Here is a 15,703-nt window from a genome sequence, read left to right as displayed (position 1 = left end):
GCTAACTAACTAGCTTATTGCATGCATGTCAGGGCACGTCAACACAAGCCTTATTATTAGTGAATCAACTAAACTAGTATTTGCAACTGATCTTAGTCACTGAGTCAATTCATCCATTTCTCAATACTGCACTTTTCTGTTGGAGAATGATCTAGCTTGCTGCTGATGATGATTTTCCCAGCTAGACATTTCTCGGCATTGTGCAGAACTTGAGGCATAGCAGCAGTTTTGCTATGTAGAGGGAATTTCAGCAAAGCCGATAGAGAAAGGCCGATATATCGGCTTGGCCGATTATTGTCGTTCTCTAATGCATATGCCACGTCACATTCCAGTCCCAAAATAGAATAGGGCTTATAGTGCATACAGCTAGGCCCACAGTTGGTCACGGTTATGATTTCAGTGACTGATCAATTTAAACAAGCAAATAACCAAAACTGTTTATTGAAAAGACATGTTATATTGCAACAATGGGTCTTTGCTATTTTGATATATTGATCATCTGAAAATAAAATTGTCTCACAAACCGGATTGGTTTTGGTGCCCAACCTTTGTTGTGCTCCATTATATATTCCTACTCTGTTTCCATTCTTGCATTTGTTAATTAAAGCTTACAACTAAGCTACGATGTGATTATGTTTAAAAAATTTATCATTTAGCAATATTCCCCTCGAAAATTGGGATTCGTCAGGTTTCCAGGTCGCCGTTTGACAGGCAAACAGAAGTGCATTTGAGAGTGCAAGGTTTATCCAGTGTTGCTGGTCAGGCTAATATTTCTAATTCCCAGGGAGAGCATGTCTGTATCCCGATGCTCTAGTCTTGCTTATGGTAAATTAGGAAATTGGTACGCTCTGGTTGCATTCCGGGTAAGGTGTGTCCTATTTAAACCTGGTCATTACTGTCTTGGCCAGACTGTCAGCATACCGGTGCATATTTGAAGCGTGTGTCATCTTTTGAAAGAGCGCTAGCCTACTTATATTTTGAATCAGTTCAGTTTATGTCCCTTTCATCATCCTGCTTGTTATTTTTGTGGAACAGGCCTATACTGAATAGAGTTTTGCCCGGCTTTACATCTTCAAATTCACTGTTAATGAAAGCAACATCCTGGGCAATCAAACCGTAGGCTACCATCATTGTCTGCCTCCTCACTCTAGCATCCAGCGCGACGGCCTACCTCACACAGCTGAAGATGCTAATATCGGTTGCCAGGGGTTACGGTTTGAATCTGTTGCAGACAGAATCCTGGAAGAGGAGAGCCTCTGATAACAACTATAGATAAATGCAAGTCACCATCCGCACCTGCCAGAAAAGGTACCATGACTGTTCCAATGACGCAATATTAAACAAGGCAACGATATACATGTCGTCCCCCGCAAATGATGCAACACCCCCCCCCCCCCCTTGGGCCAATTGAGATGTTGTGTGTGACTAACACATTTCAGTTAATTACTATAGCTCCCGCCTTGGGACAATCGGTGTCATTTTGTAAATGCCGGATCTCTATGGCAAGACGCATCATTCACCCAAGTTACGTCAAAATTGGGCCAGTGCTTCTGAGATATCGGAGACAGATGGACGGCTGGATGGAGATCCACTGTCCCTTCCCCGATTTCATCATGGGGGACAATGATCCAAAGAGTCACGAGACAGAGGAAAGGTCAGTTCAAAAGACACAGGAATTTAAAACATCTGCAAGACTCATTCACTGATGGTACCGCTCTCTCTTTCCCTTCCTCTCTATCTTTCTCCCCCTCCCCTCTCTTTCTCTCCCTCTCTTTCACTTTCTGGGAGCAAGCGGTAGGGTCGGAGAGTGTGTTCGCTGTGGAGTGGAGGCCTGCTGTGCCCTAGAGGAAATTCTCAGAGTGATCGATTGGGAGGATTAGGACCGGCTTTGGGGCTCAGAGGCCTGGATCTGAACAGTACTCTCAGGAGAGACCTGGGAGAGCCAGAGGGGAGAACCAGGGGGAGAGTCAGGGGGAGAGAGGGGAGAGTCAGGATGAGAGGGGAGAATCAGGGGAGAGAAAAGAGTCGGGAAGAGAGGGAAAATGCAAACTTGTAACTGTCAGCAGGCAGCGTGAGGGGCGGCCAGCCTGGGAATGGTAGGGGCAGGTTGATGTGAGTGGCACTCTGTGTCTACCACATAATGCTTTTTCATGACTTGAGGTAAGGTGTGGATAAAGATACAAGCCTGTGTTTGTTATGACTTTATGAGAGCCAAACCACAGATGCCATTATGTTGCCACACAACATGATGAGCCAGGTCATTTTCTGTCTATCTGTGTGTAGAAACTATTTTTCTCATGATCGGTCAGCTCATTCGCTTTCACACCGCTCTCCCCTGGGTGGGAATGGTTGGAGCCATGATTGATTTCGGAATGGAGAAGAGGAGAGAGACGGAGAAGAAACAGTAGAAGACCATGGGGAAATTATGGCAGAGCTTGGTGGACCTAGAATTAAACAGCATAATTAATCAAGCAAAAAACAAGCACGTACTGTAGCTCGTACATTTATTATTTGCATTTTTTCCACTTCAGGAAAATGCAATCAGCGCACATGTTGGGGCCAACTAATTCACGGCACACGACAGTTAGGCCAGCCACCCATTTTGATGGACCACTGACCCCTAAAGGTGTCCCGGTATCAGTTTGACTTAATGGTTTATTTTCACATTATCATCTTCACTCTCCAGCTACTATTGCTCTTTACTATTATGTTACGTTCCAGTTGCACATTTTACACAAAACAGTGGAGGCTCCTCATAGGAGGAAGGGAGGACCACCCTAAGCAGTGAATTCCATTTTTAAAAAACATTTAAACATAAAGAAATATGTATATACTGTATATATATTATTTTTTAGATAAAACAATACTAAATATATTCACGTCACCAAATAACTGACTAAAACACTGTTCTGCAACAAAGGTCTACAGTAGTCTCAACAGGACCCTCTAGGGTAGCACCATGGTGTCGCCAGAGGACAGCTATTTTCAAGTCCTCTTATGGGTACATTGACTTCAATACAAAACCTAGGAGGGTCATGGTTCTCACACCCTTCCCTAAACTTACACAGCAATTATGACGACTTCCGGAGGATGTCCTCCAACCTATCAGAGCTCTTGCAGCATGAACTGACTTGTTGTCCATCCCATCAAAGGATCAGAGAGTAAATCTAGCACTGAAAGCATAAGCTACAGCCAGCTAGCACGACAGTGTAAAAAGTGTGGTGAGTAGTTTACTCAACGAGAAAAACAATAGTTGATCAGTTTTGAACTAATTCATTTGTTAAAAAATTACGGTAGAAGCAGCAGAGAGTAATAATTGCATTTTAGTTTACCTTTCACTTGCTTAGCTAGCTAATTCCTACTCAACAACCTGATTCAAACAGAATGGAATTTTATTTATGTTAGCTAGCGGGCTAAGGCTATCCAACACTACAACTCCTCCAAGTCAAGGTAAGCTTTCGGTTTTATTAATTTATTGCCACCGGGGCCCGCTGGTATAACTGCTAAACTGCTTGCTGTGCACTTTACTATGTGATTGTAAACATGGATTGAATTGAGGGTTTACTAACGTGTTAGTTCTAGTAGCTAGCTATGTTGACTATGATGTTAGCTAATATGGTGACAACGATGTAGCTGTGTAGTGGTTAGCGGTTATGGTATGAAGGTTTGGCTTGGAGAGGTTTTTTCGTCCGGTCACAGAGACAGCTCAAGGAAAAGGTGGGAGGAGAAGAGCGCATAGATACGAGAAGGAATTATACAATGGGAAAAGTGAGGATGCTGTAAGTGGCTGCTATGAAAATTAACTGTAAATGAATGAATGAATGAATGACATTTTATTTTCGTGTCAAATCGCCAATTGGCAACCCATCCCCTATGGGATTAATTGACACGTAAACAAACATAATAATTCACTATGGTAATTAAATTATAATTCTTCTTCCATGTTCTCTGCATTGCGCAGTGAAAAATCAATACATAATAGTAAATAAGGTTATCCAAACAATAATTACATCCCTAGAGCAGTAAAATAACACATACATACATACATACATACATACATACATACATACATACATACATACATACATACATACATACATACATATACAGATAAATAAATACACACAAAAAACAGAAGTCCCTTGAACCCAGTCTGGCACAAAGATAACATTCCATCCCACTGTGTGTGCGAGGTAGGCATTGATTTTCTGGGTCGGTGTGGAAATGTCGGTATTGTGCACTGGGAGCGCTCGCTGGGAACGGGCCCTATTGACCAGTTCAAAGTGAGATGGTTGGATTGATGTACACGTTAATGGGGGTTGAGGGTTACAATATGTGTGTGGCAGCAAGAGGGGTCATGGACACTAGTCAAATTCCAGTGGCAGTCAGTGCCGATTAGGATTAAGGAGAATGGCCATATTTCAATTACAGAATAGAAGAGTTTCGTTTTGCAACTAAAACGGGAGTTTCTATTGGACAGATTCAGGTAGGTCCATCCCCGTTTCGTTATGTTTGCTTCTATTTAAGAAACGTTTTGCAAAATAATCGGCGGAATTAAAATCAATGCCCACCTCGGGGAGAGAGGGCACCAAAATGCATCAATGAGAGTGATCGGCCCCAAGTCAGGTTCGGACAGCGCTATTGATAAGAGCATTTCCACCTGTAGCGATGGGAGCGCGTGAGCCGGAGACTGCCTCATCTGAATTCAATACCCCCAGCAGCTGCAAGTGAGCTCCAGAAAGACACGGATGAACGGAGATACGTGCCTCGACTGATCATAAGAGCAGCCGGACCAGAACCAATAATCTTCTCTCTCTTTCTCCTCCACTTTCCCCAGAACTTTTCAATCACACATTGTGGCATAAAACAACGGTAGGCTACGTAGCCCTATAAAATGACCGTTTGTTTTTGTAGCCTACTTCTTTCCGAAGTAGGCTAAATATTGTTTAACATCTCTGGGTTGAGCACCGTACAGAGGGCCTACCTGCTGCTTTTGCCGTTTTCTGGGTTGAACTTCACGGTTCATGCTGTGAGAGAAGTAGAGTCAGGGTTTAACGTCAGGATTATAAATCTGAGATGGGCCGCTTTAAATTATATTGGTCACAATGTGCCGTATTAAGCGTTGTCTCCGAGTTAACACCCAAACCCCGGACCACGTACTCCTGTCTCATTGGCAATAATGCACAGAGGCAACGGGACAGAAAATCTGAATGTGTGACAAGGAAGCCGCCCAGTGGTAGCCGTGTGTAAGCGCAGCACAGACCCATAGTGCGTGTAGGGCCAATTACCGGTATGAGGCCTATGTACGTATATATACCTGTAGTGCGCGGGTCAGCTGTTTGTTCACCCGCAGCCGTCCGCAATTGCTAATAGCCCATCGGCAACCGCGCTACTATGTTATAAAGTGAAAATCTGAGGCCCACTGTAGGCTGCAATCAAAGATGACGGAACGATTTTTTGACAGGGTGTGCAGGATTCTTTGGGGCGTGATTTAGATATGTTTCTGCTTATAATTTTCAACATTTTGGTATTTGTTAATGAACTTAGTCTACAATTAGATACATGCAGCTTCTCCTCTGTTGCTCTAGAATACTAAATAAACCCTTAATCACCAGAATAATGTCATATATCAATAGAATGACTGTTTCAATCTAGTTGACATTGGTAACGTTTTCTCTGTCATCTTTTTCGGAGCAAATACGTTTAGGGACCGGGGAGAAAATGCAATAACGCCCCCCAAAAAACTGGAAAGATTTTCTGCGCAAAATGTCCAAATTGCATCAGTTTGACCAGTTGTAAGGTAATAGAAAGCTGTGAAACGACCCAACATGTTTCTGATAATATTTCAGTTTGGCTTCTAAGCATATTTTATGTGGTTGAAATACTATCAGCTTTTATGACGCTGATCATGATAGCACCTCTTCAGATGGTATCTAACTGACCACTCCTCTTCCTGAGTAAAGATTTTGCCTACAGTACATTTGGTGTATAATTTTTGTGCAAAAAATGCTTCATTTTGCAGGAGTTAATATTAAGGCTATCAGAGGTTATAGACCCAAAGTCAGTGTCCAGATTTCAGTTCCCATTTAACTCATCTGAACAGTAGGCTACAGATCCCTTGAAATTCCATGTGCTTATTTGAAGTCCCCATCTCCATCTTGTGACTGTCGAATTTGTATAGCGCCTCACAATCATCACACATAACATCGCCGGCACTGCTATCATCCTCTTTCACCACTTCACCAAATCTTTCCCAAACATGACTTTTCTGATCCTCTCTTGTCTTTATTTTCAACTATCCATTTGCACCTTTTCTCTTATTGAATTCAACTCTGACCAGTGGAGGCTCCTCAGAGGAGGAACGGGAGGACCATCCTCCGCAGTGAATTTCATTTAAAAAATACTTTTTGGGATAAAACTATACTAATATGTTCACGTCACCAAATAATTGATTAAAACACACTTTTGCAATAAAGGTCTACTGTAGCCTCAACAGCACTCTTTGGGGCAGCATCATGGCGTAGCTGGAGGATGGCTAGTTTCCATCTTCCTCTGGGTACATTGACTTCAAAAGAAAACCGAGAAGGCTCATGGTTATTATTATATTATAGTAATTATGACCATTTCTGGAGGACATCCTCCAACCTATCAGAGCTCTTGCAGCGTGAACTGAAATATTTTCCACCCAATCAAAGGATCAGAGAATTAATCTAGTACTGAAAGCATAAGCTACAGCTAGCTAGAACTGCAGTGCAAACAATTTGGTGAGTAGTTGACTCAAAGAGAAAGACAATATTTGAACAGTTTCTGAACAAATAATTGTTTTCACTTTCCCTTACTTAGCTAGCGAATGCAGCTAGCTAGTTTAGTCTACTCAAACACCCTGCTCAAACAGAGAGTGGTGTTATGTAAGCTAGCTGGCTATGGCTATCCAACACTGGAACTCTTCCAAGTCAAGGTAAGCTTTTGGTTTTATTAATTTATTGCCACCAGGGATCGCTGTTGTAACTGCTAAACTGCTTGCTGTACACTGTACTGCATGGTTGTAGCGGGTTTACTAACGCGTTAGTTCTAGTAGCTATGTTGACTATGACGTTAGCTAATATGTTGACAACGATGTGTGTAGCGGTTAGGAGTTATGGTATGAAGGTTTGGCTTGGATTTTTTTTTTTGCCTGGTCACAGACAGCTGTTGTGTTGTGCAATGATGTCCTCAAGCGAAGGGAAAAGGTGAGAGGAGGAGAGCGCGTAGATGCGAGTAGGAATTATACAATGAGCAAAATGATCACGATGTTTGTATGTGGCTGCTATGAAAGTGAACTGTGTTTGCGGGTAATTCCACCGATTCTGTTGAAAAAAAAAAATCTTAAAGCAAACCGAACTGAACGGGGATAAACATACCTGAATTTGTCCAATAAAAACTCTTGTTTGCAACTGTTGGACTAATGATTACACCCTAGATCAGCTAGATTCAGGCAAGAGTGTGCAAGGGGGTATTGAATGTGTCACTGTCTGTCACCTTAAATACTCAAATATTTCTCTCGACCTATGTTGTATACTTCAATTCCTAGGCTAGGTTGTAGCAACGTCATGATAGGTATAGGGAAATTCTGAGTATCATGTCGAAACCTAAACCTATCGATGTTACATTGAGCTGGGTGAATGGATATGAATGACAGTCATCCAATATGCTGTAATAGAAATAAGGCCATGCTCAAAAATAGCATCCCTAAAATGGCGCCGACTTCCACTGACTCCGACATTGTCCTTTCTGCCTCCGCGGATTGACGTGAACTTTTTCTGCCTGTTACCAAAAGCATTTGGCGATTGGCGTGTAGGCTATTTGGGCATGTACAGTGAGGCCCTAATACTTATACACTAATGTTAGATAATAATAATGAAATAGCCTATAGATATAAATTGCACAAGAATGATACATCTTTAGATTTTTTAAGGCATTGTTGTCTCTTTATTCAACCGGCCCGCCACCCTTCATCCATACAATATTTAACAATCTTAAACGCGGCTGCCCAGCAGATATAACCGTGGGTTATGAGTCAACCCACGCAACACTAATAAACTCAGCAAAAAAATAAACGTCCCTTTTTCAGGACCCTGTCTTTCAAAGATCATTTGTAAAAATCCAAATAACTTCACAGATCTTCATTGTAAATGGTTTAAACACTGTATCCCGTGGAACGGTCAGCTTACCGAAGGTAGGCAATTAAGGTCACAGTTATGAAAACTTAAGACAATAAAGAGGCCTTTCTACTGACTCTGAAAAACACCAAAAGAACGATGCCCAGGGTCCCTGGTCATCTGCGTGAACGTGCCTTAGGCATGCTGCAAGAGGCATGAGGACTGCAGATGTGGCCAGGGCAATAAATTGACAGCACTACAGGGAGACAGGATGGAGAGCTGCTCATCCTCGCAGTGGCAGACCACGTGTAACAACACCTGCACAGGATCGGTACATCCGAACATCACACCTGCGAGACAGGTACAGGATGGCAACAACAACTGCCCGAGTTACACCATGAATGCACAATCCCTCTATCAGTGCTCAGACTGTCTGCAATAGGCTGAGAGAGGCTGGACTGAGGGTTTGTAGGCCTGTTGTAAGGCAGGTCCTCACCAGACATCACCGGCAACAACGTCGCCTATGGGCACAAACCCACCGTTGCTGGACCAGACAGGACTGGCAAAAACTGCTCTTCCCTGACGAGTCGTGGTTTTGTCTCACCAGGGGTGATGGTCGGATTCACGTTTATCTGTACTCTGAAGCGGGATCGATTTGAAGGTGGAGGGTCCGTCATGGTCTGGAGCGGTGTGTCACAGCATCATCGGACTGAGCTTGTTGTCATTGCAGGCAATCTCAACGCTGTGCATTACAGGGAAGACATCCTCCTCCCTCATGTGGTACCCTTCCTGCAGGCTCATCCTGACATGACCCTCCAGCATGACAATGCCACCAGCCTGCTCATTCAGTGAGTGATTTCCTGCAAGACAGGAATGTCAGTGTTCTGCCATGGCCAGCGAAGAGCCTGGATCTTAATCCCATTGAGCACGTCTGGGACCTGTTGGATTGGAAAGTGAGGGCTTGAGCCATTCCCTCCAGAAATGTCTGGAATCTTGCAGGTGCCTTGGTGAAAGAGTGGGTAACATCTCACAGCAAGAACTGTCAAATCTGGTGCAGTTCACGAGGAGGAGATGCACTGCAGTACTTAATGCAGCTGGTGGCCACACCAGATACTGACTGTTACTTTTGATTTTGACCGCCCCTTTGTTCAGGAACACATTTTTCCATTTCTGTTAGTCTGTGGAACTTGTTCAGTTTATGTCTCAGTTGTTGAATCTTGTTATGTTCATACAAATATTTACACATGCTAAGTTTGCTGAAAATAAACGCAGTTGACAGTGAGAGGACGTTTCTTTTTTTGCTGAGTTTATATACATCATTGGTGTGTAGGCCAATGTACTGTAGGCCGATATATGACAACAGATGTCTTTTACCATAATCATGTCCTTTACGCTCAAAATCAAACTATACTGAGCAAAAATATAAACGCAACAATTTCAACGATTTTACTGAGTTACAGTTCCTATCAGTCAATTGAAAGACATTCATTAGGCCCTAATCTATGGATTTCACATGACTGGGCAGGGGCACAGCCATGGGTGGGAATAGGCCCACCTCTGGGGAGCCAGGCCCAGCCAATCTTAATTAGTTTTTCCCCACAAAGGGGCTTTATTAAAGACAGAAATACTCCTCAGTTTCATCAGCTGTCTGGTTGGCTGGTCTCAGATGATCCCGCAGGTGAAAAAGCCGGATGTGGAGGTCCTAGGCTGGCGTGGTTACACATGGTCTGCGGTTGTGAGGCCGGTTGAGCGTACTGCCAAATTCTCTAAAACGACATTCAATTCTTTGGCAACATCTCCGGTGGACTTTCCTGAGTCAGAATGCCAATTGCGCGCTCCCTAAAAATGTGGACATCTGCGGCATTGTGTTAAGAATAGCCTTTTATTGTACCCAGCACAAGGTGCACATGTGTAATGATCGGGCTGTTTTTTTGGTACTTGTTACCCCTTTTTCTCCCCAATTTTGTGATATCCAATTGGTAGTTACAGTCTTGTCCCATCGCTGCAACTCCTGTGCGGACTTGTGAGAGGCTAAGGTTGAGAGCCATGTGTCCTCCGAAACACGATCCCGCCAAGCCGCACTGCTTCTTGAGACACTGCTCGCTTAATCCGGAAACCAGCCGCACCAATGTGTTGGAGGAAACACCGTACAGCTTGCAACCGAAGCCAGCGTGCATGCGCCCGGCCGCCACAAGGAGTTGCTAGAGCGTGAAGGAAACAAGTACATCTCAGCCGGCCAAACCCTCCCCTAACCCGGACGACATTGGGCCAATTGTGCGCCGCCTCATGGGTCTCCCTGTTGCGTCCGGCTGCAACACAGCCCGGGATCCGCCTCTGGCACTGATCAGTGCCTTAGACCGCTGCGCCATTCGGGAGACCCCTAATGATCATGCTGTTTAATCAGCTTATTGATATGCCACACCTGTATGGTGCATGGATTATCTTAGCAAAGGAGAAATGCTCACTAACAGGGATGTAAACAAGTTTGTCCACAAAATTTGAGAGAAATACGCTTTTTGTGTGTCTAGAAAAATTCTAGGATCTTTCATTTCTGCTCATGAAACATGGGACCAACACTTTACATGTTGTATTTATATTTTTGTTCAATCTAAATTCTATTTCCTGCTGGTAAGTGGTCTAGGTAAGAAACCTTACTATCACTGTCCTTGTCTCTCTTTAAGATGACTTGATTGGTTGAAGCCAAAAAGATGAAGTCCTATCCAGACCTTGACCTACTAATGGGGAAGGAAATGAGGAGTGGCGTACCAGACACAACCTCTATTCTAACCGAGTCCCTATACCCTGATCATTAATGCGATGGTGGCTCCATCTCCAGGTCATCAAACCATCGACATCTCCCCCTTGACACCCCCTAAAGGTCGCAGTTCAGAGGTCAGTCTTCCTATGCGCTCATGAGGCTGCCCTTTTCAGTCCCAATCAGCGGCTCTTTTTTCCAGCGCCAGAATGAAAAGACGCGTGACAAAGGTCATGAAAATGGATTTACTTTGCATTTGACTGGATGAAAAGGTCAGAGGAAGGGCATCCCAAAATGGCACACAACCCTGCACCCTCACAGGGACTAGGGGAATTGCTTTGCCACAGTGACCTCCAAACGAACCCATCATAGGAAGAGACCAGTAGTGGAAAAAGTACCCAATGGTAATACTTGAGTAAAAGTAAAGACACCTAAAAGTGAAAATCATCTAGTAAAATACTACTTTTACATCAAGTTTTTATTATTTAAATTCATAGGATTCATACACACTTTTTTCCATGTGTCCAGAGTGGACACCTTGGCCCTGTGGATCCTGGCTGTGGAGAGCTCCATAAGTACAATTTCCTTAAATGTGAGCAGCCATTGTTGCAATGGTAACTGTGAAGGTGGAATCCACCTTTGTACAATAATTTTCTTTTTTTCTTTAGGCGATGGATCAGCTTTAGTATTGCAGATAGATTGTAGCTTCCATCAATGTAATTGTCTGCGTCATTTTCAATCCCCCATATAGTTTTTGGGGAAATATATGTATACACATACATACATACCCACATATATGCTGCCAAATACTAATTGAGTGTATGTAAACTTCTGACCCACTGGGAATGTGATGAAAGAAATCAAAGCTGAAATAAATCATTCTCTCTACTATTATTCTGACATTTCACATTCTTATAATAAAGTGGTGACCCTAACTGACCTAAGACAGGGAATTTTTACCAGGATTAAATGTCAGGAATTGTGAAAAACTGAGTTTAAATGTATTTAGTTAAAGTGTATGTAAACTTCCGACTTCAACTGTACATACTATACACATTTTACGGACACAATCTATTTTACAATAGTTACATTTTGTTTGTTTTTATTCCTGGCCCTCCTCCATTTCTCATGTCCATTCAGTTTGATTTCCATTTGCCATATTTTTGTAACTGTGCTATTTCACAAAAGTCCTGAACCTATATACATTTTACAGACCCAGTATGTTTTACATTTGTTATCTTGTTGTTATTAGTCCCACCCTTCAGCTCCATTCAACATCTCTCATCTATCTCTCTCACCATCCATATTGGATTTCTATTTGCCATATATTTTTCAACTGAGCTGTGACGCTTCATTTTCTTAACAGCTGTGGTTTCTGCCAACCACACTCTCCGTTGGCGTTCTGACAAGTGCAAATCAGAGTAATCACAAAGCAATATCACTATTGGATCTAATGGCCGCATTTTCCCTGTAAGTACAGAGATGACATCGTTGACTTTCCCCCAGAATTAAACCACCCTCGGGCATTTCCACAGCACATGCTGAAAAGTACCAAGGTCCCCTGTGGTGCAGAACTCACATAATGGTGATGGACTAATTCCCATCTGATGTATTTGTTGAGGTATTATTCTTACATTTTTTTATTAGTTAATTGGTGAATGGGGTTTCTAGACGATCCAAATATATTTTTCCATACGGTCTCCCAATTGATTTGTCTGTCAACAAGTGTAAAATCCTTTTCCGATACAGTGGATAGAGTTAATGGTGTTTGTGCGGCTAGAATTAATTGACTATAGCTATTAGAAACAACTCCTTTTGAGGGGCATCTGTCCGTTAGAAGTTTGACCAATGGGTGTACTGCTAGTTCTTCTGGATAGGCAGAGTTGAAGGTAAAGTCAAAATGATGATCCTGGGACGTTAAAACACTGGCGTATTTCCTGGAAACTGAGGAGTCCGTTCAAATTGAATATGTCTTTGAAAGTATAAATATCCTCCTTAGACCAAGAATCTGATATAAATGTTTTCTTACACGCTAAGAATTCTTTATTACGCCATATTGGAGAGTATAAATGCCATTTAAGATTAGATCTCATATGCTTCTCTGTAGATATCCACACATTTACTGAGTATGCTATAATGGGTCCAAACAACAATCCACATTTTTTTAGGAGTCAATCCAGAAAAGAATACATCTTGTCATCTAATTGGTGAAACTATTGACTCTTCTATAGCACACAAAGGAACAGAAGCCTCTGGGTTTAACCGGGTGTTCGGGATATGTATTTGGAATGATAGGTGATAAAAACATTTATTTGGAGCTGCAAGTACACCAGAAGCTTTTGTTCTCTGTAGTGTTGCATATTTAACCTGTGGCCTCTTTCTCCCCCAAATGAACTTCTTTATGACAGAGTCAAGTTTAGACCAATAGGAGGAGGCAATGGAAACATGGAACTAATCAAATTGATACCAGGGAGGACATTCATTTTAATAGCATGCAAAGAAGTGGCCATAGCGGACCATCTTGTGTCTTTTTGGATCTTGTGAAAGGTTTTCTAAATAGTTCTTCCTGCCAGTAGTGTGAAGAGAGGGGGATATGGTGATGCCTAATTAGCTGATTTGTTTCTTCACTGGGATCATGGGTGGTAATTGCATGCTTCCCATAGCTGAGTTAAGAGGTAGTAGATTTAGACAAGTTGATCTTGTAACCAGACCATGAGCTGAATGCTGTGAAAATAGACATTATTGGCTGGAGGGATTTCTGGCTGGAGGGATATTGGCTGGAGGGATTTCTGAGCGTTTGCGGCGTAGAGCAGTGTCATCTGCATCCAGAGAAATTGCCTGTTCAGTTTGTTTGATTTTGAAATGTGAGGAAGCCGAATTTCGACGTATGCTTTATGCCAGCGGTTCAAGAGAGAGCAAATAGCATAGGGAAGGCGGGATAATCTTGTTTACATCCTCGTTGTATGATAAATGGATTAGAATGTGTAGTGCCTGTAGATATAATAGAAGGATTCACATACACGGTGCGAATCATATGTATAAATCTAGCTCCAAAAACAAAATGTTCAAGAACAAGGCCATAAATATTCCCCCTCTAAGGAGTCAAAGGCTTTCTCTGCATTTAATGATAACACAGCACACGGGGTATCCAGATTGAAATCCTCAGCAACCACATGAAACGGGTGGAGCATGTTATCGGCTGCCTGACGACCCTTAATAAACCCTGTTTGGTCAGGATGTTAATAACGTGTTAATAACTTTCTCTAGGCGCATGGCTAGAACTTTGGCATACATCTTCATTTCGGTTCCGATTAAGTTGATTGGCCGAAAATGTGCACAATTTGTGAGGTCTTTTCCTTTCTTAGGGATATAATAGCTGTATTGATGTCTCTGTGGAATTGTCCTTTCTCAATAGCAATGTTAAGCGGAGTAGAAAGTACATTATTGAAAAATAACTGGTCTTAACTCATCCCAAAAGTTGAGAATGAGTTCACGAGGTATTCCATCAATACCAGGCACTTTATCTTTATTCATATTTTTAAAAAAGCAGCTTTCAGTAATGTTTCATAAGGTTCCTCTAATAAAACGGTTTCTTCTTGAGAGTTTGGGCAACGTAAGGTCCTCCAAGAACTGCCGACAAGCAGAAGTATCAAAGGTCCGTGAGGAACTCTATAAATTGGAATAACATGCTCTAAAAGTTGTATTTATTTCTGTAGGATCAGATATCAGTCCCTTAGTAGGAGATCTGATCAGCTGTATTGATGGTCGTTTCAGCTGCAGCGGCGGTAACTGGCTACTCCCTTGAAAATAGTATTTTTGTTGCACCCTCTGCATAATGAATTCTGCTTTACGTCGCAGCAGGTCGTTAAGTTCCAATCTACTTGTTTTTAGCTCAATTTCTCTCTGTTGAATAGTTGTTTTTAAAGGGAATCTTCCAGCATTTTACAATGATTTTCAAATTCACTGATCTTCTGAAGTCTTAATTTCTGTAAATTAGAGGGAAAATGTGTGTAGTGTTTCCTCTTATGAAACATTTTACAGCTAACCATACCATAGCCGAGTCCTCCACTGAGTAGTAATTTATTTCAAAACATTTTAAATTAGATCTAAACTGAAAAATGAAGTCAGAGTTGTGTAGTAAAGTATTATTAAACATTCACCTCAGTGCACACTTGTTCATTGGGAAGATTTGAAATTGACAAAGAATGGAATTATGATAAGATAGAATGGCCGGTAATGTTTTTATAAGTTCCATGTTACCTGGAATATAAGTAGACGTTAAAACATAGTCAATTCTCGAGAAAGTCTTAAATCTCACAGAAAAAGCATGTATAGTCCTAAAAGCAGACTTACCCAACTTTGTGGAGCCTGAAGGGGCCTTCACTGTTATCCAAGCCTGAGACTGTGTTTGGTCATTTGGAAATTGAATTAATGATAAATACATAGGAAGTTTATGCTTTGTAGATTATTTGGAGATAGCAGCATTTTCTTGTTTATCTCCTTACATACAGAGGCCCAACCTACTTTTTGATACAAAACATACCCAAGTAAAACTAAAGATACCTTAATAGAAAATGACTAAAAGAAAAGTCACCCAGTAAAATACTACTTGATAAAATATACTTAAGTATCAAAAGTTGTTTTTTTTTTATTAAAAAAAAGAGAAAAGAGAATCATTTCATTTCAAATTCCTTATATTAAGCAAACAAGACGGCACTATTTTCTCGTTTAAAAAAAAAAATTCCGGCTAGAAAGGCACACTCCAACACTGAGACATCATTTACAAACGAAGCATGTGTGTTTAGTGAGC

Source organism: Salvelinus namaycush, chromosome 34, assembly GCF_016432855.1.
Source record: "Salvelinus namaycush isolate Seneca chromosome 34, SaNama_1.0, whole genome shotgun sequence".
NCBI lineage: Eukaryota > Metazoa > Chordata > Actinopteri > Salmoniformes > Salmonidae > Salvelinus > Salvelinus namaycush.
The sequence above is the reverse complement of the archived record's forward strand: the minus strand, read 5'-3'. Positions refer to the sequence as shown.